Source organism: Euprymna scolopes, chromosome 27 (assembly GCF_053919585.1).
Source record: "Euprymna scolopes isolate OS-2025 chromosome 27, ASM5391958v1, whole genome shotgun sequence".
NCBI lineage: Eukaryota > Metazoa > Mollusca > Cephalopoda > Sepiida > Sepiolidae > Euprymna > Euprymna scolopes.
The window spans coordinates 50,750,376-50,771,183 of record NC_136508.1 but is presented as its reverse complement, the minus strand read 5'-3'; positions in this window follow the sequence as shown (position 1 = coordinate 50,771,183).

The following is a 20,808-nucleotide window of genomic DNA, read 5'->3' as shown; positions in this document are numbered from 1 at the left end:
GAATCACTACTGAACGCACAGCATAATAGTGGTTTAAGAAATTTCGGGTCAGCGACGAGAGTCTTGAAAATGCTGAGCGTAGTGGTCGGCCATCGGATATTGACAAAGATAAATTAAGAGCCTTAATCGAAGCCAATCAACGTACAACTGTACGAGAACTTGCTTCTGAATTAGACAAACGTACGCGACCATTTCCAGCCATTTGAGAGAGATTGGAAAGACAAAAAAAAAAATAACGATAGATGGGTGCCTCACGAATTGAACGCCCCCCCAAACACCTTAAGAAGTGTTATCTTCCCTTCTTTTACGCAACAAGAACGACCCGTTTTTCGATTGGGTTGTAACTTGCGATGAAAACCTGGTTCTTTATGACAACCGGCGACGCTCGGCTCAGTGGTTAAACGCCGACGAAGCTCCACGACACTTCCCGAAGTTAAAGTTGCACAAAAGAAGGTCATGCTGACTGTTTGGTGGTTTGCGACCAGTCTCATCCGTTACAGTTTTTTTTAATGCAGGCGAAACCATTACGGCGGAGAATTACTGTCAACAAATGCATAAAATGTATCAGAAATTTCGACAACACCCAGCATTAGTCAACAGGAAAGGCCAATTCTCATCCACAACAATGCCCGACCACACGTTGCTAAACCGACCTGCAGAAGTTTAACGAATTGGGCTATGAAACTCTTGCTCGTCAGCCATACTCACCAGAACCTTCACCCACCGACTACCCCTTTTTCAAGCATTTCGACAGCTTTCTACGTGAGAAATGCTAGTAGTTTTTTTTATTTAGTTTTTATTATTGATGCTTTTAGTATTTCAAGAATAAAAATATATGTAATTACAATATAAATAGTTGGAATCGATTAAAATATATATATAAATATATATATATATATATATATATATATATATATATATATATATATATATATATTGATAAAGGTAAATAAGTAATCTTTATGCAATAGTAAAATATCTTTGGACCATGGCATTTCGAAGCTCATCAGAAAGAGGGAAAATAGTCAAGTTTATATATACAGAAAAACCTAGTATTTTGCAGTCGACAGAGATGGCGTAAATTTTTTGTTCTATGTCTATCCTTGTAGCCATGTCACTAGTAAGGGTGCTGGAGGTAAACGTTTTATCTGGGCTAACGTTATCCGCCTGATAGTCAGGGACCCGAACATTGGATTAACCACGAAGGAGGCTGTCCTATCAGCAGGCGCAAAGTACTGGGGATGCTGTATTGCCATTTGGTGAATGGATTCTGGACCATGCAGTAGTCTCTGGTGGGGCCTCTCGATGCCATACTAGTGGGTAATTGTTACGGCTTTATCTTATCATGTGCTACAAAAAACATTCTTCGTTACTTTTCTCTCTTTGTTTTCCCTCTCTGTTCTGCTCTAAGCAAGTCTGACGACCTAGTCCACAAACTCCAAAATTCCATCATGACAAGTTTCAATAAAAAATACACGATTAAACCCGGATCTCCAACTTCCAACATAGACTCCCACTACCATGTCTCCTTCTCCAAAATCAGGTGTCTACGTTCTAACCTTCCAGAGGTTGAAGCCCAATTACAGGAGACTAAACCAGACCTTTTATTTTTAAGGGAAACTGGAATTGGACAGACTCTTTCCCTAAATGAGTTCGTAATTAAAGGATACTCTAACCTAACTTCCAAATCTGACCCCCAAGATCGCCATGGGCATGGAATATGTGCCTATATAAAAGATGGCTTTCCATGTGGAAGGGACATCTCCAGAGAAGATCCTAACTTACCCTATATGTGCTTCCGAGTAGCACTAGCTCACACTACGGCATTTATATTTACTCTCTATCGCCCCCATAACAGCGGAGTTACTATCTTTAAAAGCATATCTGAGAAAATTGACCAGGTCCTATCAGCATATCCTTCAGCTAACATTCACGTATGTGGAGACTTCAATGTTCACAATGTGGAATGGTTGACCCACTCAAACAAGACCGATGAGGAGGGGAGATTCTGTCATGATTTCTCCATTGCTTATGACCTCACTCAGATTGTTCACGAACCCACCCGTGTGCCCGACAATGACGGCCAGTATGCAAGTCTCCCAGAACTTTTTCTCACAACTTGCCCTGAACTATGTTCAGTTTCCGTTCTGTCTCCTCTTGGATTTTCCGACCACTCAGTTGTATAAATTAAGATAAAAATGAAATGTAATAAGTCCTCAGACGTACCTCTCCATCGTACAGTATATCGATACACTATGGCTGACTGGGATAGTTTCCGTACATTTATATCTGATCTTCCTCTGCGTTCCATGTTTAAAAAGGATGTGTCGTCTATAGTATCAGACCTGACAGAATGGTTAATTGTAGGTATAGACAATTTCATACCCTCGAAAAAGTTCAAGCAAAAACCTAACAGCCAGCCATGGTTTTCTCCAGAATGATCTGCTGCTATTGCGCACAGAAATCACTTTTTCCACTGCTTCCAAAGTAATAGATGTATGGAAACTAAAGCCGCTTTCAGGACTGCCAGCAACCATTGTAAGAAAGTAATAAAGAACGCAAGAGATTTGTATGCTCAGTCCGTCAAGTCCAAAGTAGCTGAGCAGCGGTTTGGTTCCCACCAGTTTTAGAAAATTGCAAACAGAATCCTGAACAGAAGCGTGCGCTCTATCCCAACTATCATCAATGGACCTGAGTTAATCTCGTCAGCATCAGACAAAGCCAAACTCTTTGCCAAGAACTTTGCAGCCAATTCTACCCTTTGCGACCAAGGCCGCCAACCCCCAATATTTCCTTCTGTATCAGAAAACACACTATGTGATATACAAATATCTGTATGTGATGTTGCCAAGCTAATAAAAAACCTTGATTCCAGTATAGCAACCGGCCCTGACGGTATTCCAATTATAGTACTCAAAAAACTTCAAGCAGAACTAGCGCCCATACTTACAAAACTGGAACCCTGGAAAATATCATCAATATGCCCTGTATTTAAGAATTCAGGTGATCGTTCATCCCCCTCTCAGTACAGGCCAATAAGTCTCCTGTGCGTCATGAGTAAGTTGCTGGAATCTGTGTTAAATAGAGAAGTAATCAACTATCTCAACAAAAATAACCTTCCTAGTGACACACAATATGGTTTCTGTTCTGCTAGATCTACAGCAGATGTGCTTACAGTCATATCTCATAGGATTAGGGAATCTCTCGACAGAGGCAACCTTTCTAGGGCAATTGCTTTTGACATATCAAAGGCCTTTGATAGGGTATGACATAAAGGTTTACTTCACAAGATCTCCAGCTATAGTATAGCTGGAAAAGTCTTCTCAATTATTAAATCATTTCTCTCTGATAGGTTCATAAGAGTAGTAGTTGATGGGCAAACATCAGAAGCTCACAGTATAAATGCTGGAGTCCCTCAGGGGTCCATCCTGGGCCCAGCTCTTTTCCTGATCTACATTAATGATCTTCCAAATCACATCCTTACATCATTCGTAGACATTTTTGCTGACGACACTACCATCTATGGTAGCACATCTAAGACAGTAAACGACCAAGTTCTCTCCGATTCTCTCTCCTCTTATCTTGATCACGTTGTACAATGGGGAAAGGAGTGGCTGGTTACTTTTAATGCATCTAAAACCAAGCTTCTATCTTTACATCATCAACGTTCTGATCCCCATCTGGCATCAATTAAAATGAATGGCTCTCGTCTTGGGGAGGCCTCAAGTTTTGACAGGCTTCTGGGTTTGACCTTTACTCCTGATCTTAAATGGAATACGTACATCAAATCTGTTGCCAAGGCCGCTGGAAAAATGGTCAGATCCTTCTATCGATCCAGTAGATATCTCACTGCTGATGCAATTCTCTATCTATATAAGAGCCAGATACGTCCAAGGATGGAATAATGTTGCCACATCTGGGCAGGAGCTGCTAGAAAAGACTTGTCCTGCCTTGATAGGGTTCAAAATAGACTTCGTGGCCTGATGGGAAATGTCCTTTTCTCTTCCTTACAACCTCTATCTCACAGAAGAGATGTTGCGAGTTTTTCTCTGCTTTATCGTTATTTTCGTGGAAAGTGTTCGACTGAGCTTCAATTTATGGTCCCCCCTCGCCAAACGTTCATAAGAAACACTAGACTAGCTGAAAAAATTACCAATAATTTTTCCCACTCTTTATCTGTGCCTAAACCTAAACATAGATTCCATGATCAAAGCTTCGTTCTTAGAACTGCACGCCTGTGGAATTGTCTTCCGTTTTCCTGCTTTCCAGCTGTCTATAATATGGTTGTCTTCAAGTCCAACGTGAACAAGTTTCTGATGAGCCGTTCCACTTAAGTTAACAAATTTACCGAACTTCCATTACTATTGATTACTATATTGTCCTTTTGACTACTCTACACTCTTTAACCCTTATCCTTGATCGGCCTTGATGATGACGCCTATGTAAAAAAAAAATAAGGACCTTAAGCTTAGCAATGAAACATACATAGACTACATACATATGTATATATATATATATATATATATATATATATATATATATATATATATATATATATATATATATATATATATGCATATGAAGATGTATAAAAAGGAATACGAAAAGTTTAAAAGTTTATAAGTTTTCTTTATTCGTTTTCTATTGGTGACTTGTATAAAGAAATTAAAAAACTTTTTTTTACATGTACATATTTTTGACCGATCCTTCAGTCTTCATCAGTGTAGTGAAAGTGAAGTGCATGCACGGCAGAGGAGGAGGATGAGAAAGGAAGAGGAAGGAGGAGAAGGTATGGATAATGAGGAGGTTCAACGTCAATCTTAAATACACATATACACATATATACACACATGCACACAATACATATGCAAATATACAAAGAACATTCAAAACTGTATATATATATATATATATATATATATATATATATATATATATATATATATATATATATATATAAATGTAAAGTTGGTTTGTTCTAAACAAATAAAACCCTATTTCTAAGTTACCAGTTTATTTGAAATTTTCAGACAACCCATCTTTAGAGTCGAGGTATGTTTTTATGTTATTGAAATAAATTTACCTCGCGATTTATTAGAATTAAAATATTAAATAAAATAAATATATGTTTTTTACTGCGAATCTGTTCTGTTGATAAAACTGAACTTCCGGTTCGATTCATTTCACAGCCACGAATTGACGAAAGATTTCATTTTCTGTTAACTCGATAAGTAAAAAAAAACAAAAAAAACTTACTCGTGCAGAGAGTGATCCGTGCTGAAATAATAATGTTATTATTTAAAAAGCCATTCTTAACATGGGGGAAGGGAGGGTGTTTTGTACCTATTCTGTACTTTAATCTTACAATTGAATAAAAACATATCATAAAACTTTAAACGTGGAAAACGATTTTAAAAAAATAGCGCGAATCACTCTCTGCATTAGCACACACACACACACACACACACACACACACACACACACAAACACACACAAACACACACACACACACAAAAATAATAATAATCCCATATTTTAAAACTTTAAATTCATTTATGTACTTATGTTTTTTAAATTTTATTTATGTTAAGGCTTCACTCATGAAACATTACGTTTTAATTGTTTAGTTTATTTTCACGGCATTGTTTACATAAAAAAGTTTGTTTTAACTTTTTCTAAACTGTTTCATTTTTACGACATGCCTCAACGTATTATAAACACCCTACCCCCCCCATGTTAAAAAAAAACAAAGAAAAACGCCCTTCCATAAACCTCGAAAGCCATTCTTAACATGGGGAAGTTAGGGTCTTTATAATATGCTGGGGCGAGTCGTAAAATTAACGAAGTTGCTATCTATTATTTATTGCAAAAATTGCTTGAAATTTATTTATTTGACCAAAAAATTAAATTTTGGTACTCCTTGGGCGTTGAGTTCCATGGCGACCAGTAGAAAAATATAATAGTCGCTCCCTTAGTCTCCCCACCTCACCCCGCGCGTAACATATTTTATTTACTAACGTTGCCGTAACTAAACGATTATCTGTCACATTTACAAACATTTATTTATTTATTTATTTATTTTGATAAAAGTTTTAATTTTTATGAATATTAAAAGAAAAATGGGTACTCATGCAGAGAGTGATCCATGCTGAAATAATAACGTTATTATTTAAAAAGCCATTCTTAACATGGGGAGGAGGGTGTTTTGTACCTATTCTGTACTTTAACCTTGCAATTGATTAAAAAAAACACGATTTAAAAAATAGCGCAGATCACTCTCTGCATTAGCACCGAAAAATGTTACTAAACATTTATTAATAATTTCTCACTTTTTACAAACATTTGATTTTAAATTTCTTTTTAAATGACGACTTTTATCGACTTTTTTTTAAATATCCCCCCCCCCAATGGTGTTTATTCCGAAATCCGTTGTTAACATGGAGAGGTTGGGGTGTTTATTCTGAAAGCCGTTCTTAACATTTGTGGAGGTGGATCTAATGTAAAAAAAAAATAAAATAAATTAAAAAAAAAAACTAAATCCTTTACTAATAACTTCTCACTTTTACAAATATTTTTTAATTTACATGCGCAGATGAACAAATTGTTGAATAGTGCGAAAACAAAACATTTAGGTCCACCTCCACAATTTTCTTTTTTAAATGACTTTTATTGATAAATAAATTTACTTCTCCCCAACTTTTATTGAAAATAAATCTACTTCTCTGCCACGGGCACTGAACCCCTCCTTTTTTTTTAATAGTATTTTCGGGTGGGTATGCTGACAACAAATATCAGTTAAATTTTGCAAATAGCTCCCCCCTCCAAAAGTGGTGTTTATTCCGGAAGCTGTTCTTAATATGAGGAGGTTGGGGAGGGGGGTGATTATAAGGTGGACTTAATCTAAAAAAAAATAAGTTGTTTATGCGCACATAAGCAACTATTTTTTTATTAACTTTTTTTTTTAATTTTTAATTTAAAAATTAAATTTCAATGAATAGAATAATAAATCATTTATCATTAATATGTGTTTTTGGTTTTGTGTTGAATGAAACTTTTTTTTTTCATTACAACAATAATGAACCAATTTAAATCTTCCGGCATGCGTTTAAGGGTTACGAAATTATCAATAAATCGTTTAGTTACTAAGCCAACGTCAGTAAATAAAAAAAAATGTTACATGCGCATGCATTAGCCTTGACTGGGAGGGTGAGGGGGGCTAAGGGAGCGACCATTAAATAATTATGCTGGTCGCCATGGAACTCAACGCCCAAGGAGTACCTAAAGTGGCACTTATGTTACCGTGCTATTTTTTAAAATAGTATTTTCCTGTTAAATTCAAATTTTACAATATGTTTTTCTTTTATTAATTTGTTAAGTGAAAGTACAGATAACCCGGTCGGTTTCTAATGCGAGGAAAATCTAGCCCCCCCCCCAAAAAAAGGGGTACTCTGGATAATAACAAAACATTAAAATTGCCTCAGTCTCGAAAGATTTCTTCTCTACTGAACGAGGAAAAAAACGGTGAAGTGTAGTTCACCTTCTGTTTCTCTCCCCCTCTCTCAATATCTCTCTCTATCCATCTCTTCCTTTCCCTCTCTCAATCTCTTTCTCTCTATATCACCCTCTCCACCTCTCTTTGAGCCCCTTTCTCTCTCTAACTCCCTCTATCTCTCTCCTTTCCTCTGTTTCATCCCTCTCTGTTTCTAACACTCCACCTCTCTCTCTGTTTATCTATCAATCCCTTTATCTCTATCTCCTTCTCTTTCTCTATTTTCCTCTCACATCCTCTCTTTTCTATCTATATGTCTTCCTCTCTATCTGTCCATCTCTAATCCCTCATCCTATTTTAGTCTCCTAAATTAATTACAGTGAATAAGGCATTGTCAAAACATGGATAAATCCTATTTTAGTCACCTAATTTACTGACTGTGAGAATAGAAGTTATTTGGAAATTACTGCTACCTTGAACAGCACCAGAAGTAACTGGTAAAACCTTTCTAATTAAATTGATTTTGGCAGCCATTTGGAAACAAAATGACATAGCCTTAGCCCTTGCTGCATGAGGAATACCTGCGACCTTGCTGCCAAGTAGAAGAATTATTTATTCTACTTTAAAACATTCAACTTTTCAAAAATCTCATCTTCGACATCTCCAAAACATCCAATATGGGGAAAAATATTGCAGAAATGCAAACTTATTGTTTAGAATGAATGCACAATGGTACGCAAAAAATCACTTGAGGCTCTTGGTCGATCCTTACAAGATTTGCGTGGCAATGTCAGACCATTTGGGAATGCAGTAATATTGCTTGCAGGAGATTTCAGACAAATGTTACCTGTTATTCTTCAATCAACACCAGCAGATGAAATAAATGCTTGCCTCAAATACTCTACTTTTTTGTTCCATGTGAAGACATTAAACTTAACTCAAAATATGCATATACAGTTGCAGACTGTTCGATCCGCACAAAAACTTTTGCATCACTTGTGGGAAATTGGGTACGAAAAAGTGCCAGCTGATCAGAGTTAAGGGCAAAATTCTTTGACTTTTAACTTCTGTAATTTCTGTAATCTTATTTCATCAAAAGAATAGTTAGTTTAAAAGGTTTTTGCAGATATTCAAAATATAAGAATTCCATTTGACTGAGTGAATGAGCTATTCTTGCAGGTCAATACAAAGTTGCCCATGAACTTAACGCTATAATTAAATGTAAAATTCCAAGTGAGGTAGTCAAATACAAATCCATCGATACTGTTGTGAAAGCAGATAAAGTGGTTAATTATCCAACAGTTATATTTGCCAGGGACGCCACCGCATGTATTGTAACTGAAATTTGGTGTACTAATTATCATGTTGTGAAATATAAACCAATCACAGCTTTGCAATGGCACATAGCTTGCAGTAAAAAAATAACAACAAACAATATCATAGAAACAGCAATCTTAACAGGACCTTTCACAGATGAATATATCTTCATTCCATGCATTCCTATGATTCCACCGGATACATCATTACACTTTAGCAAATTGCACTTTCCAATTTTATTGTCATTTGCAATAACCATCAACAAAGCACAGGGAACAATCTTTACAATTGTGGGCCTTACAGTTACACACTGACTGTTTTTTCACATGGACAATTTATGTTACATATTCAAGAGTCACCAAACCGGAAAATCTCTATATCAGCTAAGAAAATGGAACAACAAAAACTGTACCCATGCAAAATGGAAATTTAAACCTATAAGAAACATGCTTTTTCTCATTTTGGAACTTTTTCCATTGCGCCAATTTGAGCCACAGCAACGCGTGGCAGGGTACAGCTAGTATATATATATATATATATATATATATATATATATATATATATATATATATATATATATAAAGAACATTCAAAACTGTATATATATATATATATATATAACGAACTTTCAAAACTATATATATATATATAAAGAACATTAAAATATATATATATATATATATATATATATATAAAGAACATTCAAAACTAAACAGTAAACAAACATTAAGAAACGCGCATTTAACTGTCCAATATTTTGAATTCCAACGATAGTAATTATTCCAACAGAGAACAAAATTTCAAAGGATATGAGACGTTTTAAACAGAGACGTTGTAAAATCATTTGCAAGCCAACGGCTATTTCTTTTCGTTCGAAAAAAGAACGAATACGTCGCTTTCAAATTAAACTGTATTTTAAGAAACATACGAAATGTTCCTTTTTATTTATTTTATACAATAATATGTACATAAACATACGTAAGCAAACAAATGCTCATATATATATATATATATATATATATATATATATATATATATATATATATATATATATATATATATATATATGTTGTTTTGTTTTGGTTTTAGCGATATGTTTTGAACAAATTCAATCATTTACGAAAGTGCATTTTTACCTAAATGCGAGTTGGGAATAATTTTCCCTTTTAACCAATTTGGTACCCTCACATGGGGAGCGGTATATATATTATTTTAAAAATGTAATTATCCACTGACACATGTTTCGTCGTCTACGACTCATCAGAGTGGCTCCACTCTGATGAGTCGTAGACGACGAAACACGTGTCAGTGGATAATTACATTTTTAAAATAATATATATATATATATATATATATATATATATATATATATATATATATATATATATATATATATTCAGGCAAACATTATTAAAAACAACAGAGATACCTTGCTTAATGATTCTTTTTTTCATTTTTTCGATCTTTCGTAAGATTTTTTAACTTCAAGATGGAAGGTATTTACAAATTTTCCATAGTTCACACGAGCGCTTTCGATTCTTTCTTGAATCATCATCAGGTGGAGATAAAATATTAAAACTAGAAGTGAAATATATTGTTACGAATGATAAAAGGAGTCAATGAAAAAATTAAAATTAATAAAAATATATTAAAAAAAATATTATTAATCTGCACCACAGAAATACCTTTTTATGGTCCTAATGGCGACATATATAATCAAATAGATGGAATCGCAATGGGATCAGTCCTCGGACCTACCCTGAGTGAATTTTATACGGCAGACTTAGAAAATAAAACATTTAAAAATAATATAAAGCCCCCTTTGTATGTACCTTATGTTGACGACATACTCCTCTTAGCTGATAATGACGAACAGATATATAAACTTCAAGATCTTTTTAAAAAAAAAACTCTGTCCTTAAGCTTACAATAGAATTAAATGATAACAAACAAATTCACTTTCTGGACGTCCTTATAGACTCATCAAACAATACTTTCGACACAGCTGTATACAAAAAACCAACTAATAAAAAAATCCAGCCTCTTGAACTTTAACAGTGAGTGCCCTCAGCGTTATAAAATTGCCATAATCAAAAATCTTTTAAACCGTGCTAAGATGATTTCTTCTACGAAAAAAGCACTACTGGTAGAAATTAAAAATATCACACAGGTTCTTATAAATAACTACTTTCCGAATTATATTGTTGATCAACAAATTAAACTATTGTTACAGTCCCCTAAAAACCTTAACAGCAATACTAGTCAATCTTCTAACACTAACCCTATAGACATATTTTATAAAAACCAAATGACACCAAATTTTAGAGTGGAAGAAAAAATAATTAAAAGCATCATACATAGATATACAGCACCTCTAGATAACAATTCTAAGATTAGATTTATTATATACTATAAGAAGTATCGAACCCAGAACCTCATCGTTAAAAATAACTCCTCGCCGGCGTCAAAAATGTTGGAGCAAACCAATATTGTGTACACATTTCAATGCCCCTTAGGAGAGTGTAACTCCGAAAATAAAAACGCATATATTGGACATACAAAAACAACATTGTCCCGTCGATTAACGATGCATTTGAACAGTACTAGCTCAATATACCAGCATTTAACAAATCAACATAGCTGTCCCCCCTCTAATCTTAGAAAGGTCCTCGTGGACAACACAAGGATTTTGCAACGAGAAAGTAATTGTAAAAAAATAAAAATACTTGAAGCACTATATATAAAAACCCAGCACCCATCTATAAATAGCATTAATTTTGAAAGTAGCAATAATGTGCTGAAATGTTTAGCATAACCAGTATACGACTGGTTTTACTAACATTGCCTTTTATCATCCTAATTTTTAATCGAGTTTTTTATCACTCGTAAATGTATATTTTAATCGACTTTTCATTGACTCTTTTTATCATTCGTAACTATATATTTCACTTCTAGTTTTAATATTTTATCTCCACCTGATGATGATTCAAGAAAGAATCGAAAGCGCTCGTGTGAAACATGGAACATTTGTAAATACCTTCCATCTTGAAGTTTAAAAAATCTTACGAAAGATCGAAAAAATGAAAAAAAGAATCATTAAGCAAGGTATCTCTGTTGTTTTTAATAATGTTTGCCTGAATGAAGGAATGCTGCCTAAATACACTAATATATATATATATATATATATATATATATATATATATATATACAAACAGGCGGTTTGAGCACTGTATAAGTGGCTGACGGATGTTTGTTTAAATAGACATTCGGACAGGTTATTTGCGGGCATCGCTTCCGTGGGAGAATTGTGAATTGCCGACTGTAAACATGACGGTTCTAGGTTCAATCCTTGTCTTGGGAAGGGTGATAGTCTAGCGGCACTGATGAGTTGCGATAGAACGAAACAGGACTCTATGTCGGTGACCATATATATATATATATATATATATATATATATATATATATATATATATATATATATATATATATAAGTAAAAATATGTTCACACACTTTAGAAAACACTTATTTTGAATAAAAATTTAAATGAGAACTTCGAAAACTTGAAAGTGTCAGAAATAATGATACAATCAGTTTATTTACTTTTATTGTTGTTGTAAGTCTGATATATTTCGCTATAAATAGCTTCATCAGGGTAGGAAGCCCGGTACGTAGTTTTTTTTCTTCTTCGTTTTTGTTTTCCATTGACGAAACGTTGCATCTCTCTGCCTGTTTTACAAGTATATTAATGGTGGATGCTCCGACGAACCTTTGTACCCCCTCGACGTAAATACTCCCGACAAACCCGACAAGCAGCAAAGTCCCACCCCTACACAGTAGAAAAACCCTAGATGTAGGAAGGCTTTGTACTCTAATAGTTTCTTCCCCAGAACTGCTAGACTTTGGAATTCTCTCCCGGGTTCCTGCTTCCCCAACTGTACTGACATGAAGGAGTTCAAGTGTAATGTGAACAGACATCTTGCTGCCCAACTCCCTACATAGTACTCCTGTAGATTAGGTCCCTGATAGTAGCCCCCTCCATCAAAGTGGCAATGTGCCTTATTTGGGGTGACAATGTAATAAAAAAAGAATAAAAAAATACGACTTTGTATTTTGATCTCACTTATGTATTGCAGTTATCTGTCAGTTCAAATGTCCATGTTCTCATTACTTAATAGATCTGATATTTTGTACATCCTTAAGTATTCTATTATCCATGCTTGAACGATTCTATCGTACGCTTTCTTATAGTCAATCCATGCCATAACTATGTTCTTTTTTCTACTTTTTAGCTTCTTCATAACCTTTTGTCCTATGTATATTAGATCATGTTTTCATTTTGTTTGTTTCCATCATCCTTTCTGTCCCTCGGAAAGTAGTCCACGATTATTAAGTATTGGTTAATGTGTTCTCTCAGTTGTGCTGTTAGGATTTTCCACGTGGTTTATAAGCAGGTTATGGGCCTGTAGTTATTATGGGATTTTTTTCTTTTCGTATCAGTGTGGTTCTACCTTTCCTCATCCATTCTGGCACGTCTGATTCGTTGATATATCTTTTCAGGTTTTGAATTAGTCTTTCATGTAGTATAGTGGTTTTCCCTGGAGTCTGAGTAACAAAAAGTCTCCTCAGGTTCCAATACTCTCCACCTCTTTCGATAACATTTGCAAATTAATTTACATATCGCAACAGTAGTTTACCATTGATTTCTCATTGGTAGTGACCATTATTCTTCACTGGATTTTGGTGGCAATAAGCATCCTCAAGGTCCCAGTCCCCATCGCATTAATCCAGTCGAGGTCTCCGCGGTTTTTCTATTCTCCTTGACTCTCCTAGTGTGGTGTCAGTTGATGCCGTCACTTTTGGAGGGGGGAGAGAGGAGGTAACTTATAATTATACTGCTTCTACTTTCTTGACTTCTTATAGCATGTCTTCATGTAGTAGTTTAAACATGTCCGATTAGCGCCTGTGGCTCATACGTATTAGTCTTCTTATTCAAGGGTGTTCCTAATATTTCAGCCATTTTCATTTATCATTATTATTATTATTATTATTATTATTATTATTATTACTATTGGCTCACATGGAGCTTTCACATAGGTCATCAAAGGATAGCCTGTGGTGTTCCCTGGAAACTGAGTACAATAAGTCTCTCCAGATTTCCAGTACTCTCCATCTCTTGCGATAACATTTGCAAATAAATTTGCATTATCGCAACAGCTGCTTACCATTGATTTCTCGTTGGTAGTGGCCATTGGTTTTCACTGGAACTTGAGTGGCAATAAGCCTCCTCAAGGTCCTAGTTGTCTTCGTACTTATACCGCAGAGGTCTGGTCAGTGCTCACTCCTAGGTCTTTCCTATCTCCTTGACTCTTCTTGGCTATTCGGTTTCACTATTTTTTTTATGGGAGGGGCAATAATGTGGTAATGGGGGATGAGGGTGGAGTTAGAGAACTTATAGGTATGCAGCTTCAATGTTCTTGGTTCCATGTAGCGCTTCACGTTTTGACTCTGCAGCAGGTTGTCTGGTCTGCGCTTGTGGTTCATGTGTGTTAGTCTCTGCATTCCTTAATATTTCAGCTGTTTTCATTATTGTTTTTTGTTGTATTTTTCGAGTCTGATTCCAATTTCTCCCGGGGAATGACTAAAAAAATACAACGAACAGCAATAATGAAAACAGCTGAAATATTAAGGAAAATTGTTGTTGTTGTTGTTGTTGTTGTTATCATTATTATTGTTGTTGTTGTTATTATTATTATTATTATTATTATTATTATTATTATTATTATTATTATTATAATCATGCAAAATGTGCGTTTAACGTTGACAATGCTATTTCAAATCAAAACGTGTTAGACCGACGTAAGGGCAGATGGAGCCTCTTTTTTAAATTTCTGGACGCATGTACAAAAGACCTTTCCCCCTCCCCATCCTCCCACTCCAACTCTGTTCTTTTTCAGCGGTGTATGATTCTTTTATTCTGTAAAAGTTTTCGGTTCGAAATCGAAACTAATGAAGCGAGTCAACAAAGCGAGAACGAATCGGCGGCGTCGGTCGTTGTTTTCTGTCGAGTGGATTAGAATTCATCTTCGATTAGGTTCGCATTTTAAATTTCCGGTATCTTAAGATTTCCCTTAGCAAGAATATAACAGCATATTAGTGGCCAGTTCGGGTAAATGATAGCAACGGAGCAGAGTTCGATTTCCGGTCGAGACTGTGTATTTCACTCCCCCCCCCTCTACCCCACAAGAGGAAAAGCATGAAGTCACCACCGATAACTCCCTCTCCCCCCACACACACATCCGCATCCATTATCAATTACATTTCATCGCCATCTTGTCAACGACAGCACAAGGAAAGGGCGTGACTACACTGGCAATCTACTCTAATAATTACTACTTGTCCCTACCCCCCTCCTCGGGTGTAAGGATTCACCGGTGCTACTGTTACTGCCATTTGAGCCGATAATAATAACCAAAGCGGAGATAGGTAGCGCCGACGAGCTCATCTTGGCAAGTAAAATGATATGAGGTACAAAAGTTCAGCAGTCATAGAAACTATCATAGAAAATTAGATGAGATACAAAAGTTCGACACTCAAAGAACATACTGGAATGATTTCTTTTGGTGCTTGTATAAATTGGTGATTCTTTAAACCAATACATTTTAGGTGGAAACATTATTATGCTGATGACACGACCATCTACGGCAACACATCAAAGGCTGTAAATGACAAAGTTCTCTCTGATTCTCTCTCCTCTGATCTCGAGCGTGTAGTTCAGTGGGGGAAGACGTGGCTAAATCTAAAACCAAGCTCCTATCTTTACACCATCAACGCTCTGATCCCCTATCTGGCATTAATTGTAATGGATGGCTCTCGCCTAAGAGAAGCTCAATGTTTTGACAAGCTTCTGGGCTTGACCTTTACTCCTGATATGAAATGGAACACGTACATCAAGTCTGTTGCCAGGGTCGCTGGAAAGATGATGGGTTCCTTCTACCGCTCCAGAAGATATCTCACTACTGATGCAATTCTCTATCTATATAAAAGCCAAGTACATCCAAGGATGGAATACTGCTGCCATATCTGGGCAGGAGCTGCTAAAAATAGCCTATCCTGCCTTGACAGAGTACAAAATAAACTTCATGGCTTAGTGGGGGATGCCCTTTTCTCTTCTCTGCAATCTCTCTCCCACAGAAGAGACGTTGCGAGCCTGTCTTTGCTTTACCGTTATTTCCATGGCAAGTGCTCGTCTGAGCTCCAATCTCTGGTCCTCCCCTCGCCAATCTTTTACGAAAAACACCCGTCTAGCTGAAGCCACTGTCAAAAAATTTCCCCACTCTCTATCTGTGCCTAAATCAAAACGTAGATTCCATGAACACAGCTTCTTTCTTAGAACAGCATGCCAGTGGAACTCTGTTCCGTCTACCTGTTTCCCACCTGACTACAACTTGGATGCCTTCAAATCCAACGTAAAAAATTCCTGATAAACCACCCCTTAAGTAGACACTTTATGAAATCTCAACACTAACGTACAGCGTACTGTACATGCAATAACCCTTATCCCTGAGTGGCCTCCGGGCCTTGATATGTGGTGACCTCCTTGTAAAAAAAAAATGTACTGACATATGTCGAAATTAGTGTAAATTACAAAAATTACAAAAAAATGATCGAGTAGTAGATGTTCTAGACTTAGTTTTTAGATAAAAAATAATATCCATAATAATGATCAGACATTTTGTACTTTGAAATGTTGATTTGTTAAATTGATCGATTGCATTTACCTCCCTTGGAAATTTGAGAGCCCGTCCACATTACAACATGAAATAAAACTCTATAAATCGACAAACTCGATAAATTTTATTTTTTTTATTTGTAACTTATATTCTGCTGGATGATTTTTCGTAATTTTTGGAATTTATACTAATTTTGACATGACACGTAAGTATGTAATAATGTTTTCACCTTAAAAGATCCCCAATCTACATACGTGCATTTTTTTTTTTTTTTTGCTTTGTGACTGTGATTTACTTACTGGTAATGTCCTTCTGCTCGAACTTTTTAAGGCATAAGGGTTAAAATGTTCGTAAAATGGGCCGGGAGATCGGAGTTCAGTTCTCGGTCGAATCATGCAAAAGATTAAAAAAAATGATATTTAATGCCCCTTGTTAAACATATATACGGCACAATCACGTTGACGCACCGGTTCTCGGCAGATCACCGAAGTAAAACAACAATGAGCCTGGCCAGTACCAGAAAGTTTACTATTTGGGAAGGCTAGGCGCTGTACGTACCGCGTGGAGTCGTAGAAATTTCCATGTTGGTACCTGGGGCGCGTTTAACTCACGAGGGAAGATGCGCTTCCAAATCAAAACCGTCTTGTCTTCCCGAGATGGTATTTATTTGCTCCCCCACCGAGCAAATTAGGCACAAGGCCAATTTTTAATGTGAGGAGTAAAGGGAGGGGGAAGGGAAAAAGGGGACCAGCTCCCGAGAGGTGGGAAATGGGAGCTGGTTAAACGTCAGGCATGTGGGGTTGCCCCCACATCTGGTCTTTGCTTGCAGCATCTGCCGGAACAGATGGTATTTATTTGCTCCCCCACCGAGCAAATTAGGCACAAGGCCGATTTTTAATGTGAGGAGTGAAGGGAGGGGGAAGGGAAAAAGGGGACCAGCTCCCTGAGAGGTGGGAAATGGGAGCTGGTTAAAGGTCAGGCATGTGGGGTTGCCCCCACATCTGGTCTTTGCTAGTCATAGCTAGTCATAGCTTGCAGTATCTGCCGGAACAGATACTACACTTTGATCTTGTCGCCCGGGCCCCGGAGGGCGCGCAGGCCAGTATACAGAGATGTCCTGTCTTTCCGAGATGGTATTTATTTGCTCCCCCACCGAGCAAATTAGGCACAAGGCCGATTTTTAAAGTGAGGAGTGATGGGGAAATGGGGACCAACTCCCCGGGGAGTAGGGGAGCTGGATAGTGACAATTGGTATGAAGGGTTGCCCCTACATTGACCAAGGTCTTATATGTGGAGTTGCCCCCACATATGGTCTTTGCTTGCAGTATCTGCCGGAACAGATACTACACTTTGATCTTGTCGCCCGGGTCCCGGAGGGCGCGCAGGCCAGTATACAGAGATGTCTTGTCTTCCCGAGATGGTATTTATTTGCTCCCCCACCGAGCAAATTAGGCACAAGGCCAATTTTTAATGTGAGGAGTGAAGGGAGGGGGAAGGGAAAAGGGGACCAGCTCCCAAGAGGTGGGAAATGGGAGCTGGTTAAAGGTCAGGCATGTGGGGTTGCCCCCAGATCTGGTCTTTGCTAGTCATAGCTTGCAGTATCTGCCGGAACAGATGGTATTTATTTGCTCCCCCACCGAGCAAATTAGGCACAAGGCCGATTTTTAATGTGAGGAGTGAAGGGGAAATGGGGACCAACTCCCCGGGAAGGAGGGGAGCTGGATGGTGACAATTGGTATGAAGGGTTGCCCCTACATTGACCAAGGTCTTATATGTGGGGTCGCCCCCACATATGGTCTTTGCTTGCAGTATCTGCCGGAACAGATGGTATTTATTTGCTCCCCCACTGAGCAAATTAGGCACAAGACCGTTTTTAATGTGAGGTAAAAACCAGCTCCCCTAAAAGTAGGCAAAAAGGGGGCACTCTGGTTACCAAAAATAATCATTGTCCCAGTATAGAGGGTTTCCCCTCCATTGACTGGTACAAATTATCTTAAGTGCAGCATCTGCCGGAACAGATGGTATTTATTTGCTCCCCCACCGAGCAAACTAGGCACAAGGCCAATTTTTAATGTGAGGAGTGAAGGGAGGGGGATTGGAAAAAGGGGACCAGCTCCCGAGAGGTGGGAAATGGGAGCTGGTTAAAGGTCAGGCATGTGGGGTTGCCCCCACATCTGGTCTTTGCTTGCAGTATCTGCCGGAACAGATACTACACTTTGATCATGTCACCCGGGCCCCGGAGGGCGCGCAGGCCAGTATACAGAGATGTCTTGTCTTCCCGAGATGGTATTTATTTGCTCCCCCACCGAGCAAATTAGGCACAAGGCCGATTTTTAATGTGAGGAGTGAAGGGAGGGGGGAAGGGAAAATGGGGACCAGCTCCCGAGAGGTGGGAAATGGGAGCTGGTTAATGGTCAGGCATGTGGGGTTGCCCCCACATCTGGTCTTTGCTAGTCATAGCTAGTCATAGCTTGCAGTATCTGCCGGAACAGATGGTATTTATTTGCTCCCCCACTGAGCAAATTAGGCACAAGGCCGTTTTTAATGTGAGGTAAAACCAGCTCCCCTAAAAGTAGGCAAAAGGGGGCACTCTGGTTACCAAAAATAATCATTGTCCCAGTATAGAGGGTTACCCCTCCATTGACTGGTACAAATTATCTTAAGTGCAGCATCTGCCGGAACAGATGGTATTTATTTGCTCCCCCACTGAGCAAATTAGGCACAAGGCCGTTTTTAATGTGAGGTAAAAACCAGCTCCCCTAAAAGTAGGCAAAAAGGGGGCACTCTGGTTACCAAAAATAATCATTGTCCCAGTATAGAGGGTTTCCCCTCCATTGACTGGTACAAATTATCTTAAGTGCAGCATCTGCCGGAACAGATACTACACTTTGATCATGTCACCCGGGCCCCGGAGGGCGCGCAGGCCAGTATACAGAGATGTCTTGTCTTCCCGAGATTACCATTGCTTTACAATTTGGAGAGTTGTGGTCGCCGACACTGTTAAAACAGCAAGGCCGCTGCCATTTTTTATTTTGTTATTTTTTTTTGTTAAACATATAGTTCTAAAATAATAATGTTACTAAACCGTGTGTCTAGAATCCGTGATGAAATTCCATTAGATGATTTTGATATTATATATATTGTTTTACTCTTTTCCGACGCAAACAAGGCATATTGCCACTTGGAATGCAAGGGGATACTTGTCTAACAGGGGACCGTGAGGAGTTGAGCAGCGAAATGTTTGTTCGTATTACATTTAAACTTCAGCAGGTTAATCTTTTATGACTTGAATTATGATGTTAATGATTAAAAAATATTTATTGTTAATTTTAGTTAGTTTAAAGGGTAATGGTATTATGATTGTCTTCTAACTGAACAAGGCAGATAGCCATTAGTCGCGTGCTCTCGTGTAATGAATGAATGCGTGAATGTAGGATTGGCATGAAATTCTTAAAGATAAACTAAAATGACTGCAAAATGGGCTGAAACGACTTAAATAAATAAAAAGTAAATGACTTATAATGACTTTAATGAACTTAAGGATGAATTGAATGAGCTTAAGAATGACTTGAATGCTTAAAAAATAACTGGAATCCTTCGAAAACAACTTGAATGATCTGGAGAATGACTTTGAGACTGACCGGTTGTAAAGTGGGTGATCATTTTACATTAAATTAATACAGAAAAGTGATTCCCCCACTTTAAATCACAATAAGTACAGCATGTAGTAAAAACAGATACTACACTTTGATCTTGTCCAAAAGGCCAAGAAACGGGTATTTATTTGCTCCCCCACCGAGCAAATTAGGCACAAGGCCGGTTTTTAATGTGAGGCATGAAGGGGAAATGGGGACCAACTCCCCGGGGAGTAGGGGAGTTGGATAGTGACAATTGGTATGAAGGGTTGCCCCTACATTGACCAAGGTCTTATATGTGGGGTCGCCCCCACATATGGTCTTTGCTTGCAGTATGTATTATTTGCTTCCCCACTGAGCAAATTAGGCACAAGGCCGTTTTTTAATGTGGAGAGAGAGGGAGGGGAGGGAAAAGGGGGAACAGCTCCCGATGGGTGGGAAATGGGAGCTGTATAGTGACAATTGGTCTAATATGTGGGGTTACCCCCACATATGGTCTTTGCTTGCAGTATCTGCCGGAGCAGATACTACACTTTGATCTTGGCCAAACGGACAAGAAAAGCTTAAAAAGCTAAGAACATCATCTATTAACAACAGACCTTTGATCTTAACTAAAAAGGCCAAGCACAAAAGTGT